The following is a 19,408-nucleotide window of genomic DNA, read 5'->3' as shown; positions in this document are numbered from 1 at the left end:
CCCCGGATTAGTACTTCAGTTTACACGAGGCAGTCCCTGAGGTCCACTTTGTAACTGTTTCCCATCATCCAGGGATTTCCTCTGGATTAATTAAAAGATTACTGTCTGGAGATCCTTTGAATTTCCTTTCAGCAGCATAAGGAAGCAGTGAAGTTATTTGCCCAATTAAAGACCTCTGTTCGACTTTCCACCCTTGTTTTAAAAGCGATTTGGCAATACAGATAAATGAATATTAATGGCAGCTGTCTGCCCTTCCTCGGCTTATCCGTGCTTCATCCTCAGCTGCTGCTGTTATGATCATTTGGGGTTTTATTTGTATTTAAACGTATGTAAATGAACGTGCAAATTGGACACGGTGTTGCAGTTCCTGACATGCAGCCTATAAAGCCCTCATTCCAGAGATGCTTCTTATTAAATGCACAAATGTGAAATCCTTTCTCTTCCCAAAGTCCTCCCTAGACAGTGAGCTACTGCTCTCCTTCACAGATTTCTATCAGAGGGTCTTTCAAACAGCTGACTGCTTTAAAACCCTGCTATTCTCCATACTTGCTACAGACAGCTTAGCCAACTTTGAACAAAACCCAGTCTTTTTGCTGGATTATGCATTGCAAAAGGCTTTGGATTATTTTGTATGACTGGACCCCTTATACATAACAAGAAGATTATGGTATTAAGCAATAAAGAATTTTTGGGCTCCTGAGGGCTCAGATCTTTTAATTAATTTGCTCAGAACTTCAGGATGGAAGGCTCCTGATAATCTTCCAGTGCAATTGATACCATAGTAATTGGTACATTCTGAACACTTCAAAACACACTACGCGCAGCCCCTCTGATACTCTAGGTGGCAAAACAAGTCCCACTCACTTATGGTGTGTAGATACTGATGGCAGCACTGAGGTTTCTAGTTAAAAAAAAAAACAAAACAAAAAAGCCCAAACACTTGAAGAACTGATAAATTGTAGAACTAGTTATTGTTCTGTTATTATCAGCAGTTACATATGGCCAGCTGTCTCACAATCTTTCCATTTATTCATGGTTATTTACCCACGGGATGGGTAAATCGGATGAACTTTACAGTGGTCGAAGAGGGTCCCCAGTGAGAAATCCATCACACAAGAGGTTCCACAAGCACCAGACTGATAAGGCTTTATTTTTTGTGAAGTGTTGTCTCATGGTTGACTGTCTTTGGCTTTTTCATTCTGAGCTCAAGGTGAAATTTCTGCCACGGGTAGACATTTATCACCCCCCCCCCCGATGTGTGCGTTCTCGTGTTCTTAGGGTAGGAGCTTAAATGGTAGCATTTACCATTAAAGGACACAAAAACAGTCTTGTTCACCTTTGTGACCACTTATGTTCTTTACATTTGTAGGAATTGAACTGCTTTTTAAAGCAAGACTGAAGATTATTGAAATTGGACAACTAGTTCAAGTCTTCTCAATGGAGAGACTGCTTATACATAACCTGATTAGACCAGTACCCACAAAGGGATAAGTACTTGAGCAGTGGCAGGAAAGGATGGGTTGTTTTATTTTCTCCAAGAGAGCCAACTACTTTATTTATATCACCATTAAATTCAGCTCGTGACCCCTATCTCCATAGGAGTTTTGGTCCAGCCTCACTTTAATGGGCCATAGGACAGTAGCCTCGAGGAATTTCTATTTACTTGCAATAACTTGCTGTTGCACTGTGCAATCTGCATTGCCTCACATTGTCTTATTGTAATAGCCAGCAACCTCAGAGCGATTTGAACTGTAAATAACTGCTGGGGCTTATCAGACAAGGAACAGCGTGGAGGATGATGGAACTGTTATTGTACTTGATACTCCGAGAACTCCAGGTCAGCCTCACCTCCAGTGAGGCAACTACCTTCTCACAAGGAACAACAGCAGCTCCCTTCCCTGAGACAAGGATCCATGCTTCGAGAACAGATGGTGCTGCTTTTTATGCCAAGCATTCTGCAATTTGCTATTTATTAAATTGGCCAGAGAAGACCATAAGACCAGCTCTGAAATAATACATGTGAGCTGCGATGTATGCACTGTTCTTGCTGAACCCCCATTTACTCTGAGGACCTTTTATGCTGTTAAAGAGCAGAATATGCACATGAATGGAAATCAAGCCTTCTGTGATTTTTTTTTTCCCCCAGCTGGTTTGTTTTCAACTCTGTTTTTATTTTATTCCTTGGTCCTTTTTATTTATATAATTGCTGGAAGATTGCAGCAATTGTTTTATTATGCCCCCAGTACAGATGGTGTCAGTGTCTAAAGCTGATGGAGAGGAAGCACTACAGCTTTGACTTCACGTCTTTCTGGCAAGCCTTTTGAATCCCTCCTGTGACTTAGATACATAGTTATGATTGCTCTACTTCCTCCTAAAATAAGTGCCAAAACTCCAACGTCTTCACCGCTAGCATGCCTGTAGTTTCCAGCAAAGCAGAAAGCAAACCTAGCTTTTCCTTGGCTCTTTTCCCCAGTAGTGACCCAATATGCTGAAGTCTGGGACCCCAACATGGGTTACAAATATCTGGCTTTCTAGAGGGAGCAATTGAGATGTTTAGATGGTTGGTATTTCTTAGGATTCAGAGTAGTCACTGCCACACTCATCTTCTCAGTTTCAGTCACCTTTTCAGCACTGTAATATACCACGGTATTATGATCCACACAGAAGAAAGAGGCCAAACCGAGTTAATCTCTGTGAACCTGCGGGTTCTGGAAAGAACAATTCCTATTATTGATTTTGGCTATTTGATATTTTTATGGTTTAAAGATTGCTCTGAAAGGAACGTACGACCCTGAAATAGAAGTTTAAGGCACTTCACAAGGGTCTCAAGTACTTGACAAATGCAGTTATGCATAACCTGTAATCACCATCTACAGGGGGGGCAGCTCTGCCCTCAGCTGTGAAAAATCACACACCATGTTTCTTTAGGAATGCCTGCAGTTGCAGTGGCAAGGCTCCTGAGAGAGGCAATATGAGCCAGAGGCACTGGAGCTCCAGCCTGTGAGTGTTCACTGCCAAAAGATGAGTGGTTTAACAGGGCCTATGGCCTCTGACCACTTTGGCATTCAGTGCTCGGGCTTCTCTTCTTTTGCCTTTTTTTCCCTCGAAATACAAAGGCAATGCCTTGTGCTGCATTAAATACCATGTCTGTGGTTTCAGTCTGAAGACTGAGAACAGACAGCGTTACAAATACATCTCAGTACAACACAGCTCCTCAAGTAAAGGGATCGCAAGCCTGCAAAGATCAAAGTGGCGAAGAAAACGTTAAGTTGGGGAAGTTGTTTAGTGGTCAAAGTCCGAGATTTACAAGCCAGCAGATCCTGTATAATCAAACAAGGTTTCTTACAGTTGGTTCCAAAGCCACACTGGCATGAGGGTTGGAAGACCTGCATTATGGGTTTATTGAAAATCCACTGCCTCTGGAAACAGCAAGCAGCAGTGAGAAGGAAGGGAGAATGGAACCAGCTGAGCTAGCAGGGAAGCCATAGAGGACCCCTGACCTAACATCACTCATCTTGCTCTCTGTGCAGCTGGAAGCCATGCTTATTTCAGAGTCATTAGTCCCCACCAGCCAGAAGAGAGAAACCAGCTCTTTTCTTCTTTAGTCAGACCTGGGCTAATGCACAGACAGAGCACTGGACAGTGTGCTTGTTAATAGGAAACAGTATGTACCAGGATGTTGGCATAGGGCTGGGTTTGCATGGGGAGTCAAATCAGTCACTGCCCAGAGAGGGGTTCTTGCAGCAGCGCCTTCAGCTGGATCAGAAGACTTCTCAAACCACTGTTTTGCTCAGTTCTTATAATCCAGCAGGCCATGGAGGACCTACATGACCAGCACAGCACATGCAAAGCTACTCATACACCTTAACTACTTAAACCCCATCTCTTAAGTAGCCTAGCTACAGACATAACACTATCCCACATGGCCATTTCTGCAGGAATGGTTTCTACTGTCTGCTTACAAATGTTTCATCTACAACCCAGTTGCTTCTGCACCAAGAACACTTTGGGACACCACATCCAGGATGTTAATAGGTACATTTAGCCATAGAAATTAGACTAGACACTAGCAGGAGTTTTGCTGTGGCAATTTCTAGAAGTGCCCAAAATTCCTACTAGGCGGGTTCCTGTAACAAATCAGTCTAGTGTACTAGAAAGGGCCAGTCAATCACCTAGATTTAAGCTGGTCCATTGACTCAAGCCAGTACATTATCTCCTCCATGATGAGATGCTTGGGATATTCCTGAACCACCAAGGAATTAAAGATTTGAGAGTACTTCATGTGCCCCCAGGCGTAGGCCTGCTGCACAGCTAAACCATAATTGTGACTAAAGAACAAGCTTGATTTTCCTATTTATAAATCACACCTTAAGTCTCATAGCTCTTGCCACACTTAGCTTGGATGTGGGATGGAGAAGATGTGGAATAGCTTTCCTGCTCTTGATAATGCAGCCTTTTCTGAATTAGAATTTCTTGTTTGCAAATGTTATTTTCAGCTAAAGCTGAGGGTGATCACTCCAGAATTTGTCTGTTCTCCTCCTAGACTGTGGTAGGGAACTAAACTCTGAGCTGCAAGACGGAATATGGCTTCTGACTTTTGTATTCTGAAGGGAAGGCAGCAGTTGTAGCATACCTGTTCTTTCCTCTACTTCGAGAAAAGAAGGAATCGAGAGCTTGATCTGGGCTTCCATTAGGCTGCTTTAAACAAAACCATCCTGAATCCTTCAATTCTCAGCAAGGTTGAAAGAAAACTCAGATTCAGTCTGATCGGTTTTCTACTGCAGGTGTGATTTATTAGTATGAATTTAGCTTCTCCATATTTAAGAATTACCGTACCCTACAAAGTCTATGACTTTTGATACTCTTATCATAATGGGTACACTACAAAAAAGGCAGGGGACAAGGCAGTTTCTAGCTATTCCAGTTTAGTAACACTTATTCCAGTAAAACTACACCGGTTTACAGTAAACGAGAATCTAAACTGATGTGACTAAATCAGTGTGTAAACCCCTTACTCACCTAAACCAGAAAAAGCTCAGCACCTTTCCTGGTACTTTCTTTGTATGTAAAACAATTGTTCAAGTTTTTTTACATCTTTCTCTTTTTATTTTCATTTTACATCAATGCATTTACAGCTTTCTCTCCAAAAAAATGACATTCCCATGGTAACCTTTCTTATCCTCAAAGCTGTAGGAAAAATGTAGTGAATGGGAAAACAATATGAAACGCTTCCCTTGGATCCAGATTCTGCAAACTCCTGAGCACCCGTGGTATTAACTGATCGATACAGGAACATGCAGTGCTCAGTTTGCCTCTGGAAAAGATCTGCAGCTTACAGAATCACTCCCTTGTTTTAATGCTGAAGTGGCTGGAGTAACGCACATTTAGCCGAATAATATCCCCTAATTCCAAATTATATGATTGATTTGTATCAAAAAACCATAAAATGCTTACTTACCATGTCTTAACCATAGGTATTCAGACAGCTTTGTCTTTTTACATGAATATTCATCAGAATGTCCAATGCTTCCCTGGCAGATTAGTGATATTTTACTGTGTGGTTAGCTAATAAAGCATTCAAATAGATTGCTGAATGTAAAATAAAAGCAAGATTAATCGTCTAGGGGCACATACTGCAGCAATAAGTATGGCATTTAACAGGATGAGAAGATTCCTGATACAGTTCTGGAGGAATAACTTCACTTCCTTCTTCCTTCTGACAAGTGTACAGTCCGTGTACATGTGATTTCACAAGACATAGCATCAGCTTCTTGTTTTTACTTATGGCCAACACCATATGATGGGATCCATGCATTCACTTAAAATAGGAACCTATTGGAAGTGATTCTTAACTTGATCATTTTCAATAGAGTCATACAAGAAATAAGCAGTTAAAGCTACATACCTCACTTTCTAAACATGTCTGTGTTTGTCCAGCTAGGCAGAAATGACATTCAGATTTATTAAATCACTTCAGGTAAGCAGATGAAGTTTGCTGGAATGAACAAAACCGATCTCAGTAAAATATAGCAGAGATCACTGTGTATCTGAAAAGATGCTTTTATGCTTTCAGTGTTTATATTCTGTCACTATACCTTTTCTTATTACATGTTTTATACTCCCAAACGGTGTAAGTGAAGGAGATCAGAGGCCTAGCTAGCTAGCTCTTTGAACTAAAATTTTTGCACACAGGTTTTGGTTTCTGCTTTTCTGGCCTTGTTACAACAAACATCTTCCCATGTGAAGTAACAAAATGCCGCGCATTCCCGTGGACAAAACCAGGGCTTAAAAATGCTCAGAGAAGATTTTGCACAGTTCACGTGTCAGACAAACTTGTACCGGCTCAAACTGCAACAGAAGACAAAGATCACAAATTCCTATTGCTCTCTACATACACATTCACTAAACTTGCCTGTAATTCTTGAGTAATATTGGTACAACGCTGTACAGGCACAGAGGAAACACAGGAGTTTGAGAAGACAAAAGCAAGCAAAGACAATGAGAAGCCTGCATGCAGATTCCAGAGCGGTTTCAGTCATGGGAATGCAAACATGGGTCAGTCTTGGTTTTCAGCGAGATGTAATGAAGTGAGTCACGATACAGAGACCAAGCCCAAATTAGCATGGGATCACGATGACATGGACAGTGAAAATGTGAGAATTACATACAGAAGTTACTAGGTGACAGAAGTACTTTAACATTATCTGCATAAGTAAATGAATAAATATGAATATCTGCTTATATGCATCATGTGCAGCCTCCCTCCCCCTGATGTCTAGCACAGAAAAGCTTAAACATTATGTATTCTTTCTTCTAGTCTTTTACTTCTACTTTTTCCTTATGCTGGGTAACTGTGTCCTCCTCCCTGCCCCCAGTTCCCACAGAAAGATGGAAAAGGATTTTTCCACCAAGAAAATCCGGTCACATTAAACTGAATGGTGAACAGAAGTGATTTTCATCTAGCAAAGAATTTACCCATGAGGTTTACTTCCTACGGACACCAGTTCTGCAACAAACATCGTTCAAATGGTAAGGGGGGAAGAAGAGGGACACTGTCTTTTCTGTGACTATATTAAGTGGTAGGTCTGTTTAAAAAACACAGTCCATTATCAGGCTGAGTTCTCTCCACTTTGCTTGGCTCCCGAATTTATGGCTCCTAGGAGAGTTTCAAGGGATGAAATCTTAAGCTTTGCCTCTCTTCTAGCCCTGGGGTGTTGGGCATCCCCTCCTCCCAGCCAGCATCCCTGGGTGAGGTGACCTGCCACAAACTCCCATGCTTCAATGCTGAGGGAAATACTGCACTATTATTGCTGCTGCACACTGCACAAGCTGCTTTGTACATCTCCTGGGTCTTGGTGAATGGCATGATAATAAAGTGTTTTGCTATAGAGTGCTTGAATATTCCCTACACTTACTCTGGAATCCTGGACTCAACTGAGATGCAATTGATGGTGATGGCAACATAAATTACGGTCTGGATCGAACTTAAAATATCCAAGCTAGAGATTAAGTTCATGACTGATGCAGCTTCAAAATTATATCAATATGGTTTCAGAGGTATGATAAATATCAAGACTAATACTGAAAATCTAATGCCTGCAGTGGCTTTTTAGGTCTGGCTTTTTAGCACAAGGATTGCGAGAGGAACATAAAATGAATTCTTGAACTGCACTTTCTCCTTTCATACATACGGACATTAAGCAGTCAGAGACACTGAATTTCATTTTCAAATCAGTAATTTTGCCATTTGGTCACATACTCCTTCATCACGAGTAGCATAAATCAGACTTGGAGCTCGGTATTCACCTTAAAACTCATGATGAAAACAGCTGCTTCTTTTCCCTTACCATCCCCATGTGGAAGGTTGCAATTCTGTACAGTCAGTACTTTGAACAGTAAAAAAACATTGTGAAAATATATTATTTTTAATTAATATCTCTTAAATAATAAAGATTTTAGCCGCTCTGCATGAGAAGTAATGACCCAAGTTGCAATAATGAAACTAAGAGTCTGATGTGATCCACATACCAGAATGATTTTAATGTACCTTGTCAAGACGCTGATTTAGCGTGAATTCTGGGGTGAATATGACATCTATTGAAACATCACTATTCTCTATTTATTTTTTTTCTAGGTCTACCCTTTAGATTCCTCAGTAAGCAGGGACCATAAATAGTAACAGGATAAAAGATGCTAGAGCATACTTAAGTAGCTGTAAGATATTAAACCAAGACATCTTTGTGGGTCAATAGTTAATTAATTCTTTATCATGGCAACAGGCTATATTTTCTGCTTAAATTGCCATACTGTTCAGACAAGCTTGTCCAAAGAACACAAGCTTTTCGTCACCAGTGATCATAAAAGTACCTAATTAATTAATTACAAGCATAAATGTCATTATTCTGGTCAAAACCTAGTTTAGAAAAATACATTTCCATTAACTCCCCTCAAATTTTCCCTTGGGTTTTTATTTTTCCTTCACTCTTTTAAAATGCCTCAACCATGCCACCCCTTCCAAACACCCTAGCTTTAACCGTCTCTCTATCTGCACTCTATCCGAATGCCAAGACACACCATTGTTAATCTCCATATAAATCTCAGTTGTTGTAAAGCAGGGGAAATGTTCAATTCTGGCAAATCCAGAAAAGATGTAAAAACAGTCAGTTGGTACTGAATCACCACCGTTTGGTATGGCTGCAAGTTTTCATGATGATCTGACAAGTGTTACATGGTTCAGGTTTGGGAATTACAGCTCAGCATCATGACAGAGGTTTCTTTGTATGGCACTAAGCTGGAAAAGAAATCATTAGGAGGTCAATAAAAAATGACTGTGACTGTATGTCAATGGGCATAGGTCTCCAAAATGTTAATGTCTCATAAACTTTATCCTCCAGTGGAACTAAAGGGTTTGTCATGTGGATAAAAGTGTGGGGGTATGTTTTGTAAATTGCTTCCCTAGTGGGGTGCCAGAAAACAGAGAAAATAGCATCAAGACATCACATTTGAAATTGATGCCTCTGAGGGAAGAAGTCTCCGAGTGGAAAATGGTTTTGTAGCACCACTTTTGTAATTAGTTAAGGGCAAATCTCAGGAAAGAGTGATTTTACACATTGACTCATGTGGATGCGTATGCTTATGTCCTCACACACATGGAGAGAACAGAAACAGCACACACCATTATATCAACGTCCAAACAAGCCTGTGTGTCCTCTAGAGCCTGACACCCCTGAAGCTGTGTCACTTTTAGAAGATGCATATACATAGTTATGTTTGGGATTCATGTCCGAGAACATCTCAGCATGGAAAGAAGACTGATGGTTATTAGAAGACTCCTCCTTCAGTTGTCCCTGCTGTCATCCTGAACTTTGGAGTTTTTACATACAATCCATGTGACAATTTAGTGACCTTAGTTGTGTTTTTCTTATCCTGTTGTTGGGGTTTTCTTATCCTGTGTGAAGGTTGTGCTGGGGGGGGGGGGCACACTCCTTGTTAAATTACTAAACTTCTCACGAAGTTATCACTTGTTACACGACTTCCATAAAGCCATATAATATACTTCCAAGAGAGGTTGTCATAAACCTCTGAAAGGATGCTGGCCATAAGCTGCGGCCACATTTGCCAAGCACCTTTGCAAGGTTTCCTAGCGGCACCTGGATAAGCTGTAGGGATGTGCAGTCCTTACGTGAGCAAGCACAGCTTCTCTAGCTCTGTGTTCTGCTTCACCCCAGGAGGAAGAAGCTGTCTCAGGCATTCGAAGACTGAAACCAGATCTGTTTGTGCTGCTGTTTAGGCTCCATCCATTAATTACCCCAAGGATTATGCCTAAGGTCTTCAGCTGACTTTGGAAAATGGTCTGGAGCCAAAAGAAGGAAAGAACTGTCAACATCTTTCATTTGCAAAAGCCTGAAGCTAGTCAGCAGTAGGTGCTACACTTCACAAAACGTGAATCACAGAGAGCAACAATGAAGTTCTTTTTGCTAGGAGGAGGGCTCTTTTTGAATGTCCACGTTCTTGTTTGGAGTGATCTATGGGTAGTATAGATTCCTATATAGGAAGGATTTTGTAGCAAATAGGTGGCTGCCTGATAGAGTCAAAAAGCAGCAGTAAAGTTTTGCATAAAAGCATACGTAAATGGGAAAACTGAGCGTGATATTTAAGAAACACATATGAGAGATGAAAGTGTCTTAAGTGATAAAACACGGTGATTTCACCTGGGAAGGGATACATATAAAATCAAAGTGTGCCATGAAGTAGGATTCAATGATACATTTCAAAAGGGGTTAAAAACCATCAGGTTAATGTCATTTGTATATTTTCAGCAGTCCTGCAGTCACCTTGTACTTAGCATTGGCCGTGAAATGATGGCAGAATCAAACTTAGTCAATATTTACTTAGCTCAAAGGTATTGAGACTAATCCCCTCTGTTTTCCTTTCACACAAACGTGGAAAAGTTGCACATGCAAACTTTAATTCACCAGTGATAACCCAAGGGGATACCGAGTCATTTCAACTTACGGAAATGTTTGCTATGTAAGCAGTTACAATATCATTATTGTTTTGCTATGATATAGGAGAGAAGGTTTAAACTTTGCAGTGTGGTGGCTCTCAACTGACTGGTGGAACAGAAGTCTTCGGTACAAAGGCCTGAACCTCATCATTTCCACGGGAGGATTTTGGACTGAGGATTTCCGTGCTGCAATCAGGAGCCAACAGATGCTGGGTGGGGATTCACTGGATCAGCTTTACACCAGTTCAGGAGAAAAGAAAGACAAAGTGAAAGAACATGGTCCAAACAACTTTTTCTTTTGCATCAGCACAGCTTCTTTAATAGTTAACACTTGTGCACCCGGGAATCATGCCATGCATCTTAACGCTTCTTTGCCCAGTTTATGAGACATGCGTGTCATACTCCCATGCCAAAGCTCTGAAGTGGGGTCTGTTTCAAACCAGTCTTCCAGATGCCCACTTCTGAGTGCAACAAGCTTTCTGCTCCTGGAGCTGTCCCAGTCTGCTTCTTCAGCAGATCTCCAAGACTTAAGGAAATAAAGCAAGCCCGTGCATTCCCTTATATCTATCTATACAGGATGGCCTTAACCCAGTATTTCAATGAACACTGTGGGCTCTGGATGAGGTCCTTACTATGGCTGCTTTTTCCTACAAAGCTGCCTCATCACACCCTGTACATCTTTCAAAGGACAGAGTGAATTAAGCCTGGCCTCAGAGCCCTGGTTTCGTTATTTGCCATAATATACTTCAGTTCTCAGTACCTAGTTAGGCTAGTCATACATTCACACTTGGTATAACCCCCTTCACTTCATTGTGTTAGCTGTGAACACTGAAAAAACATATTAATTGCATTGCCACACAGTTATGTGGGTCTTTTTTTCTTTCCAAAATGTAACTAGATCTAAATTGATACGCATGAACCAGGTTATTGACACCTACAGTCATTACTAATACCGCAGAGCAAATTGTGATTCTTTTTAGTTAAATAATCACAGTAAAAATAAGGGGGGGGGGGGGGGGGGAAATCTGCTACACTGAAATCAAAATGGACTTTTTCTGTGTGTTTTTTCATTGAGATGTTGCATTTTGTTCTCAGATTATGTACCTCTAATTATTCTGCCTTGAAAAAACAGAGACCACTCTCCAATGAAAAGTGGTGTTTGAATGGAAAAGCCAAAATGATTCATTAAAAAAATGTCAAAATAAGCAGTTGGTGTTTCTGAAATGAAGCATTTCAGGTCTTTTTATACTGCTTCCATATTTTTTCAGTCGTAATTATTTGCCAAATTACACTCATTGGTGTGAACAATTTTGGTCACTTTAAACCATACTTGCAGTGACTTTTCCAGTAATTGGGGAAAAAATTATCTATCCCTGCTGTTACAACAACAAAGGATGTAAAAATATTCACTGTAAAGTGGAACAGGAACAATAGACACAGTCATAACAACTGAGTAAGAAACAGTATTTCTGTTGCATGAAAGTAATCCAGTAGGCATTTTCCAAGCTGTCTGCACTTCTAGCACCTCATGTAAAACGTTCCCTCATCTCCCAGGTTGAGGTTCCTCTCTTGCCAGAGTTAGAGGCTGCATTTGGGTATCCAATAGCATATCCCTCCATCAATACTTTAGTGATTTCTTTCTTTGTTAGTGCCTGTGCCACCTTCTCTGTCTACTGAAGATGTTCAATGCGGTTAACATAACTCAGTAAATAGGGGTTTACATGTTTCAGCTCACTTTTAGTCTTGGAGAGTGTTACTTGCATCAGAAATGCAAGCATTTCTGAAAAGGGTGTGTACTCTGTTGAGAAAGACCGACTCAAATTCACACCAAGTTGCATGTGATATACCTATTTAGACAAATATATCCATACATAGGCAGATAAATCTTAACGTATTAGAATGACAACTGGGTTGCAACCATAATTCTATTTTGCTTAGAACACAAGAAATGTTCCTCTAGTAACATACAACTAGAAAACCAGAAATTACTATCTTTCTTCTACCTTTATGTCCTTAACTCTTAAGAGAAATACTTTCATTTTACTGGTCAGGGACATCCAAATATTTAATGGCATAAATTTCTGCTCATAATAGACTGGAATTAAGGACTATAGCTTTTTTCCTCCTGCAAAGGAGTTTCACAGTACATAATTAATACCATTTTCCACACACATGAGAGAGTCAGCGACAGTACCAAAATCACCTTTTCTTCTCATACAACCTGCCACAATGCCAGCACCCCGGTTCTTACACAGGTTTCATATCCTTACAAGTGAAATTGTTTAATACTGTCTCAGGTAAGTCACGTTTCCTTCCTCATTTCCAAGATTATGAATATCATCTATAGGCATACAAGTCATTCTGATTTTGGGGAGGGTTTTTTATTCACCTGTCTTTCCTGGAGCTTATGACCTCGATGAAGGCTTCTCATGGGAAGCTGAAGTGCTACAACCCATAAACGATGCAGCTAAAAATGGCTGTCAAGGTTTCAACCGGGTATTTTAGATCAGTCACAGGCAAGGATCCATGGAAAATGTGATTACAATTGGTTATACATTTCGTGCCATTGAAGTGTGAATGTTTTCTGTTCTGGTGAAAACGTGCTTCATTTCGCTCTGAAATTCTACGTATTTTGGAGGGCTAATTTTTATGTCAGCATTTATTCTTGTATACCCCGTCTCCCCTACAAGATCTGTTAGAATCACTATCCTCCTCCTATCCTCATAGCTGTTTATGCATTTTATGTAAACCCCATGCTAGTAAAACCTTTATAAAGCACTGCACCATTATTCAGCTCACGGGGAACCATCGGTTTCTGAAACGCCCAAAAGAGTCAAACTTCAGGTGGCAGGGGTGAAAGATGATCAGGAGTAGCTGCTAACATCTCAGTATGAACAATTTAATTTATGGAGTTTCATTTCAATATATTCCAAGCAGAGGAAGAGCACAACTGATAAAGAAGCTCTAAAACTAACATAAAATGGCAATTTCAGCTTGAAATGACTAAGTTAAATACAGAGCCCACTCGAGGCTAACAGCAGAAGTCTACATAGTGGGAACATGGAGTTTTCTCTGCAAATGCAGCTCATGAACTGGACGCTGCCCTTCCTGAACTACACAAGTCACTTACACAGCCAAACTGTAAATATTAACATTTTTTTGTGTTCATATAACTATAAAAAGGTAACAAATGCAAACCCTAACAGAAAAATCACGCTGTTCCTCAAACTCGCTTCTAGCCCTGCAGAACCAGGACATAATGGGGCTGACGGCTCTCACTGCCCCAGAAGAGAATACAGCCACCGCCGCGGTGCTTCATGAACGGGTAGCTCCAGGAGAAAAATCCGGGAAACAGGATTTGTCAGGTTGGCATCATTCTTCACGCTCATCAAATTGTTTAGAGAGCTTGGCTGAAGCAAAAAGTGAAACAGGAGAGCAGCTGGTGCAAAAAGGATCCTTAAACAACATTCGATAGACAATGTACGTGAGAGAAAGCACAGCTCTCTGGCTGAGGGAGGGAGCATTGCAACAAAGACCTCAATTTGTTTTTGCCGTCCTACCTATTATACCTAGGATTACCACAGAAAACAAAGAAATAATGGCGTTGTTCCTCTCGAGTGCAAAGCGTGACTGACTGTGTTTCATTCTGCTCTATTCCTTCCGCAGATTAAAGCCCAAGAGTTATGACTATGTTTTCACACCAAAATGTAGATACATGAATAAATCCGTAAATAAAAACAATCATCTGCTGCAGGACAGATGTTATCAAAGCCCTTGTGGTGCAGAAGTGAAATTGATATCAAAAACATTTGCAAACAACTTTAGGATTGGCAGCCATCAAAAGCCAAGAGATTGACATTTAAATGCTGGTACTCTTCTCTAATTCAGATGTATTAAAATAAAAGAGACACCATATGCGCACGGGTGGGAACAGGGTGGATATACCAAAGTAACATTATACAGAAACTATAATAAAATCCCTGTTGAAGAATTGATCCCAGATGACATGCTGTTGAGTGTACTTGGATGCAAATGAGCTGACAAAAAATACATAATTAAATATATAATTAGGCCTTGGAACTTGCTCTTGAAGGATAGCATTGAGGATGCAACTAATTCTACGAGGCATTAGCAGGTGGGAGGTTTGGGCAGGAGAAATACCTTATACAGACTTTTGTTTCTCAAGGTATTTACGTACATGCAATTAGAATAAGTTGTTGTTCTTTTAATTGAGTTCTTCTCGTTTAAATTGGGATCTTCTCATACTTAAAGTTGCATAGGTGTGCGTTTTACTAGTTAAGCCCATATTCTTCCTTGATTGTGCCTGCTAAAGAATGACATTAGAGGAATGTCGGGTGTTAGAGAGTTGCGGCCCTCAGATAAAATATTCCTTTAAAGTGATTTATTTAGTGTAGGCTGAAAAGAGGACTTCTGTATTTCTGTTGCAGGGTGGCCTGTTTTGGATTACTTAATCCTCCCTGAGTGGATTACTATAAACTAAATGCCTTGTGAAATCTTAGGTAAGGTGTAGGTGCACCCTTGCTCCCTTCCTCCTCCTCCTCCTGATAGTATTACATTACTCCAAACCCCAATTTTGTGGAGCCTGAAAACATTTATGACTTTGGGACGGTTTCCAGCAAAAGGCAGAACGTCTCCTTCTGGAGGACTGAAACAACGCAACAGTAAATATTGCCAAAAGGAAACCTTGATTCTTTACATTCAAATGATCTTTTAGCTAGAAACCGACCTAATCTGAAGGGGTCAGAAATGGTTATAAAGGATAACAAATTGAGCAATTCGGGGGGGGGGGGGGGGGGGGTATTTTTCCTATTTTTTGGCCACACAACCAAAGGAAAGAAATCCACTATACGTGTGCCCTTAATCTACACAGATTTTGTCCTTGTTATGTAACAATTTTGATCATGAGGTGATTCCTAGGTAGAACAGTTACATAATGGTAATTTCAGGCATAGTTATTATCAATAAAAGCACTCTTTTCCCTCACAGGAATAAGGGTATTAATTTCTCTACAAAGGCAGCCTTCTCTTGTATATGGGAATACTGGAAGCAGTGCAAGGTATTCACATAGATGAAGGCTTCAACCTCAGTAACACTTTCCACCTGCACCAATGTGCAGGTCATGTAAAGACACACCTTGAGACAAGCCAATGAATGCTCAGGTTATAGCGGAGATTTAGAGATTTTCTGTATGCTTCCAACTCTATCTATTAAAAAAGGAAAAGGAGCACAGGGACTTGTGTTTAAAGTTTAATAAGGCTCCTTCAGCGTTCAAATTGTCTGTTCAAAGGATCAACAGCTTGTAAGTGCATTCTGGGCTACTCTTTTCAGATAGAAAATAGAAGGGCAAATTCTGAACCCGATTATACATGTAAAAGCGTAAAAATAGCGGTCTAAAATTAATATGCATTCCTCTGTGCCACTCAAAATTTTAAAATATTTGACCTGTAAATGACTTAAAATGTCCTCAAAAAACATTTAGAGACTGAAAACTTCATTTAGTTCCAGGCCAACCCTGATTTCTTTATAGATATTCAAAAATGGCATAACAGAAACTGCAATGTACACAGGCTTCATGCACCAGAAACCTACAGGTATAATAAGGCAACTTTTCCTAGTGAGCCATGGCATGTTTCAGTCTTAATGCTGGTTTTTGAATTCACGGAAGTTAACAGAGTTTTAAGTAAAAACATGGATATAAGCAGCAGGAATACAGCATGTTTACTGAAGTTACCTTGTGACTTTACCTTGATGCATCTTTCATAAACCACACATCCAAGCTGTATCCCTAGGACACAAGTAGGCACAACCTTTGGGTTCATGCACTCCACTCATCATACTGTGGAAAACCTGCTGCATTTAACAGTCCCACGGGGCAAAAGGCAGTGGAAAAGAAGAATAGCAAAGCAGTGAGAGGACACCATTTATAGTAGTTAAAATCTCATCGAGATGCGCTCATTTCTAAGGATAAGAATAAGCACTCTCAAGGAAAATGGAAAGACTAAGGGAGGAGCAGTTGAGAAGATGAAAAGAGTAAGTCTGAGAAGAGAAAAACAGCAAGTTCCTCCAGGGAATTCTAAACCTGCTTCTTCTCCTATAATTAAATGAAGCTGGTGTAACAGTGCTGATACTAAAAATGAATAAAGGTTCCCATTAAAATGAATGTTAAAGCTCCCTTTTCCTTGAATCAAGAACTAACCTCCTGCTGGGGCTGGGATCATGGCAGTGAATTGGTACAATGAAAATATCATTGTGAAATGTAGGTATGCACTATAAAATCATGACCTCAATGGGATATATATATTTTTTTCCTTAGAGTCATCTCTCTTCTTTTTGACCCTGTAGAAAAGCAGATTCATTTTGGTTTTCTTTAGCTGTGAGACAAATATCTACTGGGGCAGCAAGAATCCTCTTGCAGACCTGAACCAGGACTATCCTGTGTAATTATCCCTCCTCCGCCACTATACCATGCAGGGACTGGATGAAGCGGCAGGTCAGCAGCTCTCTCTTGTGCAGGGAAATCAGCCAGACCATGGAGGTGTGCCTGGGGGTGTCTTTCTGACCACTGGAGAGACCATTGCCAAAGGGCAGGGACCACAGTATAGGGATGTCCAGCTGGCACCCAAGCAGACTGGCTTCTGGCTAATAGTCTTGGCTAGGGAGTGACCCAAGGGGGAGTGACACAGTAAGTGAAATTTAGCATCCTCCCTGTGTTACTCCCCAGTTATAGATCAGGGTACCATCCTCTGCGTTTCTTCCTCTCTAACTGTCCCACTAAACTGCTTCTGAAAGGTCACGGTAACAGCCCTTGCTCTCTTATTCTTTCTTTTCTTTCTCTTCTCCACCTGTCCCCTTCACTTTTCTCTTTCATCTCCCTGTGCTCACAGTCTGCTCATCTCAAGTATCTGATGTTTGTGCCTAGAAAGAACTGTGGAAGTTTTAGAACAAAATAAGTAAACTGTGCATTTGTCCATACAGACACATACAAATCAAGGGCATTTTGTATTTATTGATATAAAATGTCATAATTCAATATAAATGTACATAAATAGTTGAAAAGAGAAAGGCAAGAAAACAGGCATACTCAAGGAAAGCAAGAGACGAGGGAAGGAGAGCAGAAAGAAAAAAGAGGAAGCATTATCCTGTAAACATTGTTCTGTGAGGAATCCTTAAGTTTTCTGCCCTCTTTCTCAGTGATGTAATAGGCAACCAGAGAAATCTGACTGGAAACCATGCCATTTCCTCACCTATTATTTTTCATCTGTCAGAAACACACGAGGAACTCACTTAGTTGGCTGGGACTCTTAAACCTCTTAGCTGAGACAACGGGAATCTCAGTTGCCTTGTAGACTGGATGATATGTACTCCTGACCATGGGAATGAAATATAATGTTGGAGGGTGATTACTGTCAGTAACTGCATTTCACTCTTCAGTGACAAAACCCATGAGCTTTGGGACTTTTCTGAGATGTGTAGAAGTTCTTGCACAGATCAATGAGCGCGGGGCCACTCTGTGTGTAAGAGAACCCGTTTTCTAATTGTAGAAATTGCATTACTATGCAATGAAGAGGGAGTCAGTCACTCAGATTTCTCCTTAACGGGATAGTCTTTGGTTAAAACAAGAGTTAATGATGTCATCTTCAATAAGCAAAGTACTGGACAAATAATACATTTATACATATACCATGTGACTGCATGTATGTTATTCTTGGCTAAGCTTGCTTATGATTTGAATCAAAATATTATGATAGATTTTTCTATGAGATGACAACCCAGATAATTTTGCATTATACTGTATGCTGGGAAACATGATTATTTATCCAAATTGACAATATATTCTTAATCTTAGTCATTTCTTAATGGTTACAGAGCATACTTCCCCCCAAAATTCCTAAGTGTATCCAACATTATTAAAACCATAATTTACCAGCGATAAGCCAAAATCGGCACTGTGGGGTGTTGTCCAAGCCCTTCCCAAACACATTGATAGATGACCAGAGCACTGAGCCCACCGCTGGGTCAGGAGACGCATGCACATAAATATGCAGCCCACATTCTTTGGTCTTGCTGGAACTGCTGTCAATCACGCCTGCTGCACAGCTAGCAGAGATGCTTTTCCATGGCTTTCTAGACAAGGAATCGCACAAGCACCTTTCTCCATACAGCACAAAAAGCAGGAACTCTGGCCGCAGTTTCACTGTGGCACAACTACACTGACTTAGGCCGGAGGAATGATGAAGAAACACAACCACCTTTCGCAAACAGCAGAAACTCTGTGTAATAACAGGCTTTAGCCACAGCTGGAAGCACGTGGAAAAAAGGCAGGGGTTTTGGGGGAGTTGGGATGGTGTGGGTTCATTTTAAAGGGTCATAATGGGCTGTGGTACGCAAGGCAAAGCCTCGTCCTGTCCATTTGAGTTTTCAGAAAAGCACATTGTTCTACAGGTCTGTTTGCTGATTCCCACTGAAGTGAATAGCCCTTCACTCGGGCGGGAATTTGTGCCGTCACTTCAAATGTTATGCATATAAGTTAATTTCACACTGCTTCAGGACTTGGTTTTCAAATGACCAAAAGGGTTAAGAATGGAGAAGCAAATGCTTGCCAGATACCCCAGTTGAAATTAAGGGCTTTCTTTCCTCTGGGGTGAGGGGGGTGGGGGGCAGAAGAGAGGGAAGGAAGGGGAGTTGGGTGGACAATGGCCAGAAAGAGAAGGAAATATGGACCAGAAATAAAGTACAGTCTTTTGTGTTTCTATAGCTCAAAGATGCTTTTGAACAGGACTGCTGCCAACTGTGGAAAACCATCTTTTTATGGAAAAAACTATGCCAGTAACAATGGATTTACAAGAACTGAGACAGTGTGTCCTATACGCATCTATTCAG

Source organism: Pezoporus flaviventris, unplaced genomic scaffold, assembly GCF_033815535.1.
Source record: "Pezoporus flaviventris isolate CSIRO_AGI_PZ_B2104156 unplaced genomic scaffold, CSIRO_AGI_Pfla_v1 ptg000015l, whole genome shotgun sequence".
NCBI classification, from domain to species: domain Eukaryota; kingdom Metazoa; phylum Chordata; class Aves; order Psittaciformes; family Psittacidae; genus Pezoporus; species Pezoporus flaviventris.
The sequence above is the reverse complement of the archived record's forward strand: the minus strand, read 5'-3'. Positions refer to the sequence as shown.